Source organism: Canis aureus, chromosome 17 (genome assembly GCF_053574225.1).
Source record: "Canis aureus isolate CA01 chromosome 17, VMU_Caureus_v.1.0, whole genome shotgun sequence".
Lineage (NCBI taxonomy): Eukaryota > Metazoa > Chordata > Mammalia > Carnivora > Canidae > Canis > Canis aureus.
The window spans coordinates 23,749,008-23,764,075 of record NC_135627.1 but is presented as its reverse complement, the minus strand read 5'-3'; the positions used below and the strand labels follow the sequence as shown (position 1 = coordinate 23,764,075).

At 34.3% G+C, this 15,068-nt stretch overlaps 1 long non-coding RNA gene across 1 annotated transcript in view; it reads left to right on the top strand.

Moving 5' to 3' along the window:
* The first annotated feature begins 5,452 nt into the window (after positions 1-5,452).
* The window catches only part of LOC144287470 (uncharacterized), a 28,408-nt gene continuing 18,792 nt past the window's right edge, over positions 5,453-15,068 (top strand). Inside the window, exons 1-2 of the long non-coding RNA XR_013355260.1 lie at positions 5,453-5,817; positions 12,140-12,210. This is a non-coding gene — a long non-coding RNA (uncharacterized LOC144287470). The remainder of the gene's footprint in view (positions 5,818-12,139; positions 12,211-15,068) is intronic.

Below are 15,068 nucleotides of genomic sequence, written 5' to 3'. Positions count from 1 at the left end.
CCTCTAGTTAGAACAAATCTTTCAACATGCCAAATAGAAATACTTACCGAAGAAACATTTCCCCACATGCTTTTTTAGATTTCCAAAATAGACTTTCTTATGCAGATGGCTGAGTCTGCACCTGGGCTCACAGTTAACATGCTCAGGGGGGCTGGGTGCTCTATTGTGGGCTGGAAAACATTTGGTGCTACTAAACAAAAATGAAGCAGGCACTCAGACAACCTGCACAGCCAGCAAGGAAACTCCATAACAATAGCATCAGAAAATGTTTCCCATGGGACATAGGAAGCACACATTTGGTGAGTGGACTAACCTGGTCTTTACTGTCTTTACCATGTTCAAGTTAAATAATATGTCTAACCTCACTACACTACGTTACTTCTCTGGATATGAGGAGACTATGACTATAGCAACCATAACTCTTACCATCCTCATTAATTACATTGAAAAGTGATAACCAGTAACCAAGAACATAATTTTACAACCACAGTTATGAGGGACCAGGCAGAAATTAGCAGTAAGCCTTGGACTTACCATTTATCTAACCAGAACTGAAATGTGGAATGATGCCCATACCAATCGTAACTGTATATCTAGCTAAAGGAGTCATCATAGCTAACCAATTTAAATAACCTTGAATGAGAAAAAAAGTATATTTAAGTTTTCTGTAATGATGGCTGAGGATGCAAGAGTAAGCATGATGTTAATTATGCAAAAGTTCCCTGGAGTACAAGCAGTATATCCTCATTCCAAGAGCCATCACAATGGGGAGAATGGATTGCACAAGTTGTCTCAACTTACAGATGGCCACAATTCATGCTAATACTACAATAAAACTTAGATACCAGTAATTTCTCCTACTAAAATGATATTACTGACTGGATGACCCATAAAATAGTCCCTTTTATTGGAGAAAAGGATGCCAGAAATAAGAGAATGGAATTTGACAAGTATGATTTCTAATATTTTCATTGCTGTAAGAATTATTGGTAACATCATTATAGGAAGTCAAGTAGATTTTCTATAGAAAGTTAGTTGACAGATTTTATGAAATTGTAGTACTAAATCACTTGCTCTTCAGTTTCCTGTTTGAAGTTTAAAGGATTTATGCACTCTGGGAAATATATTATGTTCTGTGTACACAAATCAGTCAGGGATTTTGGAAAAAAATACTTTAAAAGTGCAAGGCTTTTTTTTAGTCTCTGTCTCTTAAAACAAGGCAACTGGAATTGAAATTGGCTCAAAAATAGTTCCAACGGTGTCTGAGGATGAGAGCAGTACACTATTTATTGAATATAGGATAATGTACCTTGCAATATTTATTAAGTTAGCAATAACATGTTTCATAACAAAGTAGAAAGAACTACTATCTCCACCATGTAGTTCTTGGTTATTAAATTTGATCAGAGAACAAGAGATCACCACTGAAGTCCACAATCAGCAGCTGGAATGTGGCAAGCTTTGGACAGCCTTGCTAGGCTATGTTTGTCCCAGTTCTTGTAACCTCATACCCACAAGCAGATTATAATTTTACAGTGGAATTGTATCTATGAATGCATGATACTGAGTTATCATCATAAAACATGAGAACAATGCAGCAAATTGACCCTGATAAGACAAAAAAGGTATTTTACTCCAGCCTGGATTGAGAAGGTGAAGCTTGCTAAAGGTAGATGCTTTTGTGATATAAATGGGGTGGAAGAGATTATTTAATACCCCACTCAGGGCTTGGCTGCAGAATACCAATGCCACCCACTTGAGGATCTCCTGAGATAATATGGGGATACTCAGGGTAATCCTTTCACTGAATAGCCATGGCCAGGTATATTCTGAATCCCTTTAATAAATAATATATCTTTTTGGCTATTGAAATAAAATTTTACTTTTCCAAAGATTTATGTGTCAAGGCACTCTTTTTGTTTCCAAGCCTGCAGAGAGATTTGTGTTTCTACTTTGAGAAGTTAAAAATCTGTCACATATATATTGTAAACTCCAATAGTATTGTAATGTGTATATTTATTTCTTTCCTTAAAGACTGGATTTTCAGCCACTATACTTTATTGCCACAGGCACCTCAAATTAAATATGTCACAATTATATTATTTAAATTGCCGCAAAATTATTTCTTCTATTGCATTTCTTGTAATTTTAAATGATACCACTTTTCTCCAAAGCCAATAATAACCTGAATTCATGTCAGTGTTGATCATCTCCTCCATGTCCCTACCATATTCCATTGGGGATTATAGTTCATTAATTATACCTCCTAAATAATTATTGATTCTGTCCTTTTCAGACTCTACCTGTAGTACTAATTTAATCATATCCTACTTCAACTAGGGACCTTATATAAATAATTTTCCTGGCTCTAGCATTCCAAAAAATTAATCTTTAACATTGTGATATAAATTATTCCTATCACATTACCATGGTCATGTTAACCTCTGTTTGGAGTGGTTTCCCGTATCTTAAATAGTAACTGACAAATCCTTTTGACTAGTACGCCAGATCCTTTATGGATTCTTTCTACTTTTCAAATTAATGTCTATTGACTATCCATTTCAGCCTCTTTCCCAGGTAGTACCAACTATTTACAATTGCCAACATTTGGCATGCCATTTCATCTGTCCATGACTTTGCTATTATTCCCTCAACCTGGACTTTTCCAGCTTGTTAACATATACTCATCTTTCAAAATATTTTATGCTTTATGCCTTTATTGGCTTCCAGTCATTCTTTTTTGGTTAAGTATTACAACCTCAGCAGCAAGCATAAAGACTGGTTTTTAGTAGCAGCTCAATAAATATCTATGGGGAAAATAACAAAAGGATGATGATAAAATTTAATTGTCCAACTTTTTCTTAAGCACCATGTATAGCTGAGTGTGGTAGGCAGAATCAGAGATGGCTCCAAAGACTTGCATCTCTCAGTTTTCACAAGTAGAATATAGCAGAAATTATTGAATGTCACCTCTAAGTTTATGTTACAAAATGACTATGGCTTCTGCCTAGGGTGATATCTTTTGCTCTTTTGTGGATCACTTGACCTGAAAGAAACCAGTTGGCATGGCCTACAGCAGTCCTACCAAGAGGTAGCTCACATGGCAAGCCATGTCAATGACCACACAATCTAAGCCTTTCTTTAGATGAGCCCATAGGTCTAGCTGATATTGTGATACAACTTAATAAGATACCTTGAGCTAAAGCCATCCAGCTAAACTGCAAGTGGATCTCTGATCCACAGAAATTAAGAAATAATTTCATTGTTTCAAGTTAAGATTGGGATAATTTATTAGGCAGTCATTCAATAACTACCTTTCATACTTTACATATTTGTAATAAATATACTTTAGATATTAAAACAAATGGGTAAACAAACTCATTTATGAATGTGTGTGAAATATTTTTTGTTGCTAGTTTTTTAAACTTAAATTATTCACAAATTAAAACCATGTAGATTTGTGGTTTTATTTTTTAACCTAAAAAAGAGTTTAAATACTAGAAAAGAATGGGAAAATAACATAAGTTAATAACCTAGGTAAGGGTAGAGTTGTCAAGAAGCAGATAATCTATGCAAAATAGTACTGCTTTTTCATTGTCTTGGTATTTTCAGTCTCAAGAAGTGATGGTGCACTTGAAGCTTATTATTTGAATTTGAATCTCACATTTACTTTATATGACTGCCATGATCTTTAAAAAACAGGATTCTTCAATTTATGTCTTTTAATTCTGTGTATACTATCTAGTTTTCAACAAACTATTTATTTAACATATTCCTTTGTTTCCAGTATGGACATTTTGTCACGTTATGTGGTTTCTAAAATTGGGTGGGTCTTAAGATTGATGCCATTATTCAAATGCTGTTGAGTAGCAGCTATTTTGAAATGGCTGCATAGTCTGATTGGAATCCTAAGTAGCCTGACAGGACAACAGCAAATTCTTGATGTTTCAGCCAACAGAACTGTTTTAGCATACTTAAGTGAAAGAATGGAAGCCTGGTTGTTAAATAAAAACTTGCTTACAATTTCTAGAAATCAAGGATATAATATGTCAAGGTTTGCAGAATAGGAGGCAGTGGCTTGGATGAAAATCACAGAGACCAGTGTAGAGCATCATTTTAAGATAAGCTCAGTTACCATTATTCTTTTTTTTTTTTTTTTTTAATTTATGATAGTCACAGAGAGAGAGAGAGAGAGAGGCAGAGACACAGGCAGAGGGAGAAGCAGGCTCCATGCACCGGGAGCCCGATGTGGGATTCGATCCCAGGTCTCCAGGATCGCGCCCTGGGCCAAAGGCAGGCACTAAACCGCTGCGCCACCCAGGGATCCCCACCATTATTCTTAATATACAATTGATGATATTGTTCAATAAACTATGGATGTGGGTGTCTCCAAGCCAAGAAAAGATTGAGACTCTAAACAGGAAGGTGTTGTAGGAATCTGTACCTACTAGTTATTTATTAATATTTTATTTTTATGTATGAACAAGGTATTTGATAGAAATATATTTAAATTTCGCTTAATCATTTTTTAAAAAAATAACTATGAGGTAAGTATTCTAAATAATGTGTAAGTATTTTATCATACTTTAATCAGCAGTGTGTAATATAAATGTAATATAAATAATATAATATAAATAATGTAATATAAATAATGATTGTCTTACAGACGGGACACCTTAGAAATGGTGAAGTACAGTATATAAATGGCTACTTCACAGACTGATATTTATCTTGCATGGGTCTTGAAGGCATTTGAGTTTGGTCTAAACTCTATATTAACGAAACAATATAACAAATCATGTGTTATATAAATGTATTTATAAACTACTTAACTAAAATTATAAATGCATCTTTAACAAAGGTGTATGACAAAAATAAATATTAAAAATTTCCTTTTAAGATTATCTCCTGAATCTTTTTCTGACTTCTGTGGTAGATCAGCCATCTTTTATGGAGAGCAGAGGGGCTGGAATTTTAAAATTTTGTTCCTTTGGGTTTCAAGGTCACCTTAGGAGCTAATTTAAGCCTCTGTAATGTAGGTAGCATGGATAAGCTCTTTGGCTGGCAAAGAAAACATTTAGAATATTTCTATGAGTTTAACTAATGGAAAATAATTCACTTCATGTTTACTTAAGAACAAACCACTCTGTTGAAAACCTTGGGAACAGTGAAATTAGACTAGGATATAAATAAATGCTTACTGAATAAAATGAAATTAAAAAAGAAAAAAAGATGAGGTCAGGTAGTTGCAATGAGGCTGGTAAATGAAGGAAATTGAATATCAGTGTTTGGTGTTTGGATTTGAACAAGAAGCTGTGGTTGTATTTCAGGGTTGCGGTCTTTCCTGAACTTCTGACTTATAAATTTCCCAGAAGACACATGATCCCAGTCAACAACAAGAAAACACAAATAAATTATAACTTGCCGTTTGATACATTCATTTTCTGAGGTTTTCCACATTGAGGAAGATTTTTAAAAGTTCTTGTAAATTTCTTTCGTGCGATCCCTAGTACATCTATTTTGCTATAAAAACCCTAAGTTCTGCTGGAAACTACTGAAAAAAGTAAAATACAGCTTAGGAATCTGCTTGGGAAAATAGAAAACCCAGAACAAACAAACAGATAAAATATTACCATAACTTTCTTTAGGACAGCAGGAAGTTTTGTTGCCATTATTATTTCTGATACTGTTTTGACTTTCAAGAGTTGAAGATTCAAATGCAAATTGGCAGTGGACTCTGTCAGTTCTGGAAGAAACTTTGGAAAAAGAAGGAGTTTCGCATCCATGAGAGGAGTTAGAAAGAAAGGATGAAGCAAGGTGAAGGGGGTGTGTGTGTGTGTGTATTTGCTGCCTGTAGAGGCTTGACTACTAACTCAGGAAAGTAGCTAATACTACAAGCTTCCACTAATGACTGGACAGGAAAAAATAATTAGAACTGTGTAAAGCAATCTGGCTGGTTATGATATAAATGTGACAGAGAAAAGGTCATCCATGTAAATATGTATTTAATACCGAGTTAAGTTTTGTGTCTTATTAATCTTTAAGAGTTCAGTCTTGATCCTTGATTATTCGATTTCTGTAGTATTTTTGTTTGTTTAACAGCTAAAATCTCTTCACAAATTTCTCTAGGCATATCAATTACAGGGATTTTTAAGAATCTTGTGTTGTTTTAGTTACATTCTAGTTTGGCCTGGTATTATATAATTAGCTTGGTACTCTCCTGGTTATTTTTGCTTGTTTGTTTTATTTATTTTTTTCTTATGTTTCTGATTCCCTATAAATTCTTGGTGATTCTTCATCAGCTTTGGACACATAATATTGATTAGGACACATAATGCTTATACCCTAGATGGATTTCATCTGCTAATAAGTAAGATTGTCTTATCACTGGTAAATTTGACTGCAGAGCAAGACTGGGATCTGGCCTCTGACAGAGGCTTCTATTTTAATGTGTGGCACAGTCATCTAGAATAAAATTAGTTTTCTCTGAAAACTGCATGCTCTCTAGAGAAAACTACTCTTAAATATGTCTTGAGAATAAATAATAAGTGACAGTTCTTTAGCACGTGTGGTCTAGAAAGGACCAATCTAGGCTTTATTTTGTTTTAGCTTTTTGCCTTGTTTTGTTTTTAACAGCTTTATTGAAGTATAACTGACACATCATATACAGCACATATTTAAAGTTAATATATGTGATTTGGTAAGCTTTTACACATGCATACACCTGTGAAGTCACCCCAATCAAGAAAATGAAAACCTTTCTCATTTCTAAAAGTTCTATGCAAAAGTTGCCTTATGACAGTCTGTGTAAACACTCCTTTCCTCCCTATAGAAGCAACTATTGATTGTTTTCTATCACTTTATAATTAAATCAAATTTTGTAGAAATTTACATATATTGGAATTACAGGATATGTTCTTTCCTTCTCTCTCTCTCTCTCTCTTTCTCTAGTCTGCTTCTTTCACTGAACATAACTATTTTAAGAGGTCTTTATATATTCTGCATGAGATATAAGTCCTTATCAAATACATGATTTGCCAAAATATTCTCTAAATTGGTAGCTTAAGAAGTCTTTGATGAAATCCAGTTATATATATATATTTTTTTTTTTTCATTTATGATCATGCCTTTGAAAGATTGTTTTTAAACAAACTCCTCACTTTTTGAACTTCAGGATTTACACTTGTCCTTGGCAATACCTGCTGTCATGGAGGCCAGGGTATCTCCAATCACAACCAATAGGTCGCTTTCTATCCTTGTGCAGTTTCCTCCAAATATACCCAGGGCAATGCCTTATCCATAATCAAGCTACTTCTATACTTTTCAATTATCTGAATTTTTTAAAAATATCCTATCTACTGGCTTAAGCTCCCATGTTGTTTTTCATCCTTATCCCTTATATTTGGTTTTAGGAAGGCATTTTTTTGTTTGTTTGCCTATAACTTATGTTCCCTTTGTATTCCTTTGCATATGTGATCCATTTATACTTTTAAATAACTATCTCAGAAGTATAAAAGGATGCATTTAAGATTACTCTGAATTTTTAAGTAAAATTGAAAATACTTGTATGTGTTCAAGTGTGCTGTGAATTTCTTCCTCACACCTCGAGTATCCTATCTGCTGAGGACCATTCACACTAAGAGCAATTTTGAGAATGTTGACATTTTCACATCATCAATGTCCAGTCCTAATAAAAATTGGGTAAATTGATACCATATGTTGACAAGAGATATCTGTGACAAACATTATTTGCAATTCCTCTAAAACTGAGAAACAATGAGGATTTAAATAAATAATTAATGAATGATACTACACACAGCATACCACCAACCCTTGGCCTTATGTAATTAATATTTTTTACTGCTCCTTAATTCTTCATAACTAATATTAAATATGACATTTTGTTATGTCTTATAGCAACAATTCTCTCTAAATTCAACACATATTCAGTGAAACCTTCCTAGGTGTTGGGGATCAGGCTATAACCAAGAGTATTTAAAGGACAAATAATTCCCCATTCTTCTAAAGTTTATATTCTATTGAATGTAGGGGGAGAGGGAGGAATTTTTAAATAGATAATAGATGTTACTTAAAATAGCTTTAGTGTTAGGAAAGCATAAAACACATAGAAAGCAACTGGGTCTGAAGTTGTCAGAACTTTCTTTTTGTTGTTAAAGATTTTGTTTATTTATTTATGAGAGACAGAGACATGGGCAGAGGAAGAAGCAGGCTTCCCACTGGGAACCCAATGTAGGACTCCATACCAGGACTCTGGGATCGCGCCCTGACCTGAAGGCAGATGCTCGACCACTGAGCCTCCCAGGCATCCCCGAAGTTGTCAGACTTTACAAAGAGACAGGGGTTGAGGTCTCAGCATAGGGCTGAGTTTGGTGTTTGGGAAGTTAAAATAAGGCCAGGATGACTGTGGTATAAGAGACAAGTGTCGAGGAGATAGTGATGAAGGTCAGCAAGAGTCAGATTATGTAAAAGTTTGTCAACTACTCAGGAATTTAGATTATAAATAGAAAGTAACCGTAGGGTATCAAGCAGCAAGTGCTATGACACGAATCACATTTGGGAGAAAAAAAAATTAACTACTTTCCAGATTTGATTCTATAGGCACAAGTATAACCTGAGACACCAATTGAAGAAGCTATTGAAGTAGTCCAGAAGAAAAATGATATGGAAATAAGGTGGTAGATGGTAGAGGTAAAGATGGGGAGAAGTAGATTGATCAAGATACATTTTAAGTAAGAATTGAAGGGCACCTGGGTAACCCAGTCGGTTAAGCACCAGAGTCTTGGTTTCTGATCAGGTTGTTGTCTCAGAGTCATGAAATTCAGCCCTGGCTGAGGCTCTGCACTCAATGTGAAGTCTGCTTAAGACTTTCTTCCCCTCTCTCTTGGCCCCTTCCCCACTCAAATAAATAAAACTTCTTTAAAAAGTAAAGTTGGAAGTGAAATCTGAGAATGGTTTGGATGTGAGTGGTAAAATAAAGACAGAAATAAAAGATGATTCTTAGTTTTTGGCTAGAACAATTTGATGCATGTGATTTTTCTTTTGTGAGAGAGAATAGGATTAGAAGCAAGTTTGGGGTTTTACTAATATATAGTCAAGAGGTCTGTTTTTCACATGTGGGTCATGAAGTCTACAACTCAGTACAGAGCTGCAGCATTTTCAGTTACTTGTTTCTGGCTTTTAGATGACAAGAAATAAATTGTCACTAATTGCTAAGTTTCATGTCTACATAAACACAGATTTAGACTCAGATTTAGAGATGCAGATACTTGCACACAAATACAAGAACACACACGTATACTGCTGGATTTTTCACTCATAGCACATGCCAGAGCATATTGACTGTATCAGAAAAGGAAAATTAGGGAGCTACATTTATAATATCAATAAGATCTAATTTGGTTGGTTATTGCCCAGTTTTAATTTAGAAAGGCACACAAAGAATTTTCTTTTCCATATTTCCATATGGTCTTCAGATGCATGGGTGGTATTTTCTAAGTTGTTGACTCATTTCATCCTCCTGAGGACCACAGTGTGATTTTCCTTGTTTGTAAACTGATGTAAGCATAAACTATGTTTTCATCCTTTTAAAATAATTGTGTCTATTCCTGTATTTCTCTCCTGGCTCGCAGCCTTTTTCTCATGAACTTACCTAATTCTATAACAATGGAGTAGCTCAATTCTCTTCTGTACTGGCCTAATGGAATACAGTTTCTTCCATTTTTCATGGAAGTAATTTTATGTGGTCTTTTAGAACTGCAGGACAACTGTCTTTGTCTATTTTTAATGTTATCATTTTATTGATTTTACTACTTTTTTAATTTTATTTTTTAGTGAAATTAGACAAGAAAGGAATGATGTTGGGAAGAGATAATAAACTCAGGAAAAGTTTTTGTAAAGTGAAAAGTGATCTCAGCATCACAAATCTTGATAATTTAAGTCAAGAGAGATTTTAAGACCCTAATATATTTCTCTGAACTGTTTAATATATGAATTACACTGCACTTTATCTTTTGTAAATAATTTCATATATGCGTGTGCGATACATGCGTGTATATCAATAGACAATCATAGTTATTGTCATTATTCATGAATTCTATATTTGCAGATTTGCCTACTCACTAAATGTATTTTTAATCTGAAAACCAATACTTGTGGCATTTTTATGGACACGAACATTCATAGATTAGTGAAAAATTTGAGTTGGCCTGGCACACACGTTGCTAGCTGAGGTCTAACAAGTCCTGGCTCTGCCCTTTTGTTTTAACTCTCATATTGTAAACAGGTGTCTCTTTATTTACTGCCACATTTTTCACTTTTTGTGCTTATTGTTAATGTCACTGTTTAAAGAAATACCTAAGCATAGAGGTAAAGTGCTTTTTCTTGTTCTTAAGAGCAAAAAGGCCGTGATGTGCTTTACATAGAAAATATTTGTGTTAGATAAGCTTTGTTCAAATATGAGTTATAGTGCTGTTGGTTATGAGTTTGATATTAATGAATCAACAATATATATTAAACAAGTTTTTTGGGGGGTTGGTAGAGAGTGCACCCGAGTGGGGTGGAGAGGAGCAGAGAGAGAGAGAGGGAAAGAGAGAGAGAAAGAGAGAGTCTCAAGCAGGCTCCAAGCCCCAGCACAGAGCCCAACTCTGGGCTTGATCCCACAGTTCTGAGATCATGATCTGAGCCAAAATCAAGAGTTGGACAATTAATTGACTGAGCCATCCAGGCGCTCCAAACAAGGTATCTTTAAATAAATACACATAAAACAAGGTTATTTATTGATCAGTCAACCCAAACATATGACCAGTGGCTCACAGGAACCTAAGTCTGTATTTCTCTAAACAGCAATGGTCTTGTATTCTCTAATTCAGAATTCTCAGTGACTTTATAGAACCTAAGTACCACAAATAATATGAATCGTGTGTGTGCACACACATACACATACACAGACACACACAAACCTTGGGTGATTGTAAGGGTGTGGTAAGCAGAATAAAAATGATGCTTACTCCCCCCCCCCAAGATGTCTCTGTTCTAATAACTGGAAGCAGTAAATGTTAAAAGATACTTTGTTGGCTCAATTGAGTTAACAACACTGAGAGGGAGAGATTATCCTCAATTAACTGGATAAATTCACTATAAGCACAAGGATCCTTAAAATGGAAGAGAGAGGCAGATTGAGATGGAAGTCATAAACCAAGGAATGGGAACAGTTTCTAGAAGTTGGAAAGGGCAATGAAACAGACTTCCCCCCAAAATCTCCAGAATGAGTGCAGCTTTACCAACATTTTGGTGTTAGCTCAGTGAGAGCTATGTGGGACTTCTAACTCATAGAACTGCAAGACACTAAATCTGTGTTGTTATAAATCCCTTTGTTTGTGGAAATTTGTTATAGCAGCAGTGGAAAATGAATGTATTTCCCTAAAATCACAGCTCTATTATTTCATTATTTCAACTCCAGATTTATATTTCATGTCTACCTAACACTTATGTGGATAACCTTAGCTTGAGAGGAAAAAAATAAAAGTAACCTGTACTTTCCAGGGTATGGATTCTCTACTATTTGATATAGAAACAATAAATGCAGCCATGAACAAGGAGACACGAGCTGCATTTATAGTTCTATTTCCTACGAGATTTTCCTGCCAGGAGACTTCTTCCTAGACCCACTTGACCAATAACACAGACTGTCCTGTATTCGACACCTGAAGAATGCATAGTTCTTTAAATTCTCTATTCTGTTAATTTTTCTATCATTAGATCTCTTAACTTCCTGAAAATGTCCCTCTAGTTTTTGTACCTGATTTGTTTTCTTTCTTCTCACTTAATAAAACCCTGGGATTTTTTTTTTAATTTTTATTTATTTATGATAGTCACAGAGAGAGAGGAGAGAGAGAGAGAGAGGCAGAGACACAGGCAGAGGGAAAAGCAGGCTCCATGCACTGGGAGCCCGACGTGGGATTCGATCCCGGGTCTCCAGGATCACGCCCTGGGCCAAAGGCAGGCGCCAAACCACTGCGCCACCCAGGGATCCCAAACCCTGGGATTTATTGTTGGTTCTATGAACTTCTTCTTCATTAGTCCCCTCTTTGAGTGACCTAATCTCTTTCTTTTATTACAGATATGCTGAAGAAACTCTAAGCTGCATTTCTAGCACAGATGTCTCTCCCGAACTCCATATTCAATAATCAGGTATTTATTCAACATCTTTACTTGTATATAACAGACACTTCAAAATCTATATGACATTCTTAAATGTTACCTAGCTACTTACCAGCTATTACTGCTATCATGTAGGCAAATAAAAGCTGAGAGTCCTTCCTGGTCTTATCTGCATTACCTAGGCAAATCTTACTGTTAACTCTTCTGAAAAAATTCTCAAACATTAATCTTCTCTCCCATTTTTATGACCTCTATGGTAATCATGTTTCTAATTCAGAAAATTTCCAGAGGGTCCTAGTTTTGTTTTGGTCCCATTTAAATCCATCTTTCACTGGGTTTCCAGAATAGTCTGCTTAATATTCAACTTTCACATATACAATACCTTGCTTCAAACTCTGCAGTAGCACCAAACTACCAATTCAATAGAAGGAAAGCTTTTTAATAGGACATGAAAAGTTTTCTCTGATCTGGCTCCTGCGTACCTCTGTCTCTGTTTACCCCTTAACTCACGCTTTATATGCTATAACTCTACACGCTTACATTTTCCCATATTCACTGTGGACTCAGGGAGTCTTCTTAAATTATTGATTTTGCTTATGATGTCCCTTAGTTTGCAATATCTTTTTACCAATATTATTATGGAAAATGCCAACCCCTTTGAACTTTAAAAAAAATTGTTTCCTTTATCTACAAACCTTTTATTTATGTCTTCCCATTTCCTCTTCTGTACTCTCATCTGCCTGTAAAAATTGCTATCGTTATATGTGCCAGAACACCATATCATTTTCTGTCCTGTATCTGTCTCACTGATTAAATCATTAGCTTTCTAAAAGTAAGGACCCTAAATGATTCATCCTAGCACAGCAGGATCTCATTGTGTGAGGGAATGAATACTTGATGATCTTTTGGGAACATATTCCCTGTCTGTTTGATCTAGTGTGTTTGGTATGCCCTGTGTGTTTTAATACAGAGGTTTTACATGTATTTTCTGGCTGCTGCTTACTTTACCTTTGCAACAATCAAACCAATCAAAGGCAATGGAATGCAATGAAATAAATAAGACATTCCTTTATTGGACATTTGTTAAGATTTGGAAACAAGTAGTTCAGAATCAGTAATTCTTGTATATCAAGAAATATAAATACACATGACTAAATATGATAGAAACTTCTGGTCTGCATCTTCATTTTTAAATTCATGGAGGATTGACTTATCTGTGATGCAACCTTATCATTATGAATTTCCTCAGAAGTGTGACTACAATGAATACTGGCAAAAGTCTCAGGAAAGTAGGTCCCTGCAACTATAAACATGTGTTTTAATGTTAAAAAAAATAAAAACTTGTGAAAGCAGTAAAACTAATTAGATTAAAAATATGTTACAAAATTTATAAAGAAAATGAGAAAGAATTGATATTGAAATAAAGACATTGTTCCTCAAATCTAGACATAGCAGTTTATTTCACACCAACAGAAAATTAGTTTATAACCTGTAAGTATAATCTAAGTCATCTTTTAAAAGTTAAATATACGATGATAACCTTTCCATTTGCTGAGTAAAAGTTCTCATGAGGTTCGCTCTTTCTGTCCATATTATTTATATTGTCATTGTTAAATATAAAAAAGTGAGATATCTTCTTCCTATAGGAAAATAAGATTCTTCTCATTTTTCTGTGTATAAACTCTCAACTTTTTTGCATGCTATTTTTACCCACTTAATTTTTCTGAAACAGTTGTAAGCTTTCCAGCCAATGAAAATTCCTGAAAATCACAAATTTGATTGTTGACTTTTAGTCACATCCCTTCACAGAGTAAGAGCATTTGACAAGACTCATCAGCTTACATATATTTTTCATATATATATATGTGTGCTGAATTTTGAATATATATATATTTTTTTCATATATATATATAGTGTGCTGAATTCTGTTAATATTTGTGAATATTACTATTATGATAAATCTATGCATCTGAATAAATTATATTCACATATATAATATATGGAAAGTGAACTTTCCTGTTAATGATTTCAAAGGCAAATCAAAACATATTTTAATATGTCAACAAGGGTTAAGTGATTTAATATGCAAAATTTTAAAGATGATGTACTTTCTAGAATTATTCTTACTGGAAAACCTTCGTTCACCTATTCACATTGTGAATTTTATAATAAAAGAATTCAGAGCATCTTTAGAACATCTTCACACTTGTACAGATACAATCATATTTTATTTAAACATATTTCATCGGGCCTTTTTTACTCCTCTATAATATAAGCTTATATAATAAGAAAAATGTCACTAATTTAAGACTAATCTAGAGATTCAAATGGCAATTTTTGAAGAAAAAATATTTAGCGTGGGAAAATCTTGTTCAAGTTTATGCAGAGTAATTGAAGAGTTTTAAATATCTTTGCAAAAAATAGTGGGAAGGGAATAATAGATATGCATGACAAAAGAAAGAAAAGTGGTACAATGTATGAAAATTAATTATATAGACACTGGAGAAGTAGTTCAAAGAAGTGTGTAATCTACAATAGCGGGAGGATTTTGGCAGCCAAAACAGAAATAGAGGGAGAAAAAAATTAAAATTATTAAATGATGTTTAATTTTATGTATATTAGCTTTAATGTACCTAGTTAATATCTAAACAGTATTAACCTAGAGAATCTATGAGATAGAATTAACTCCATTTTACTGATGCAGAAAATGCCCCCCAGAGTGGTCAGGTGACTTTCCTCAAAGTTACAGAAGTATTAACTATTGAAGCTTGGAATTCAAACCAAGTTAGTGTGATGCCAAGGGCTGTGCTTTCAACCACTCTGCAATGAAGTTAATAACATTAACATTAAAAATTAATGAGAAAGAAAATGAGAACAAGGAGCAGAGC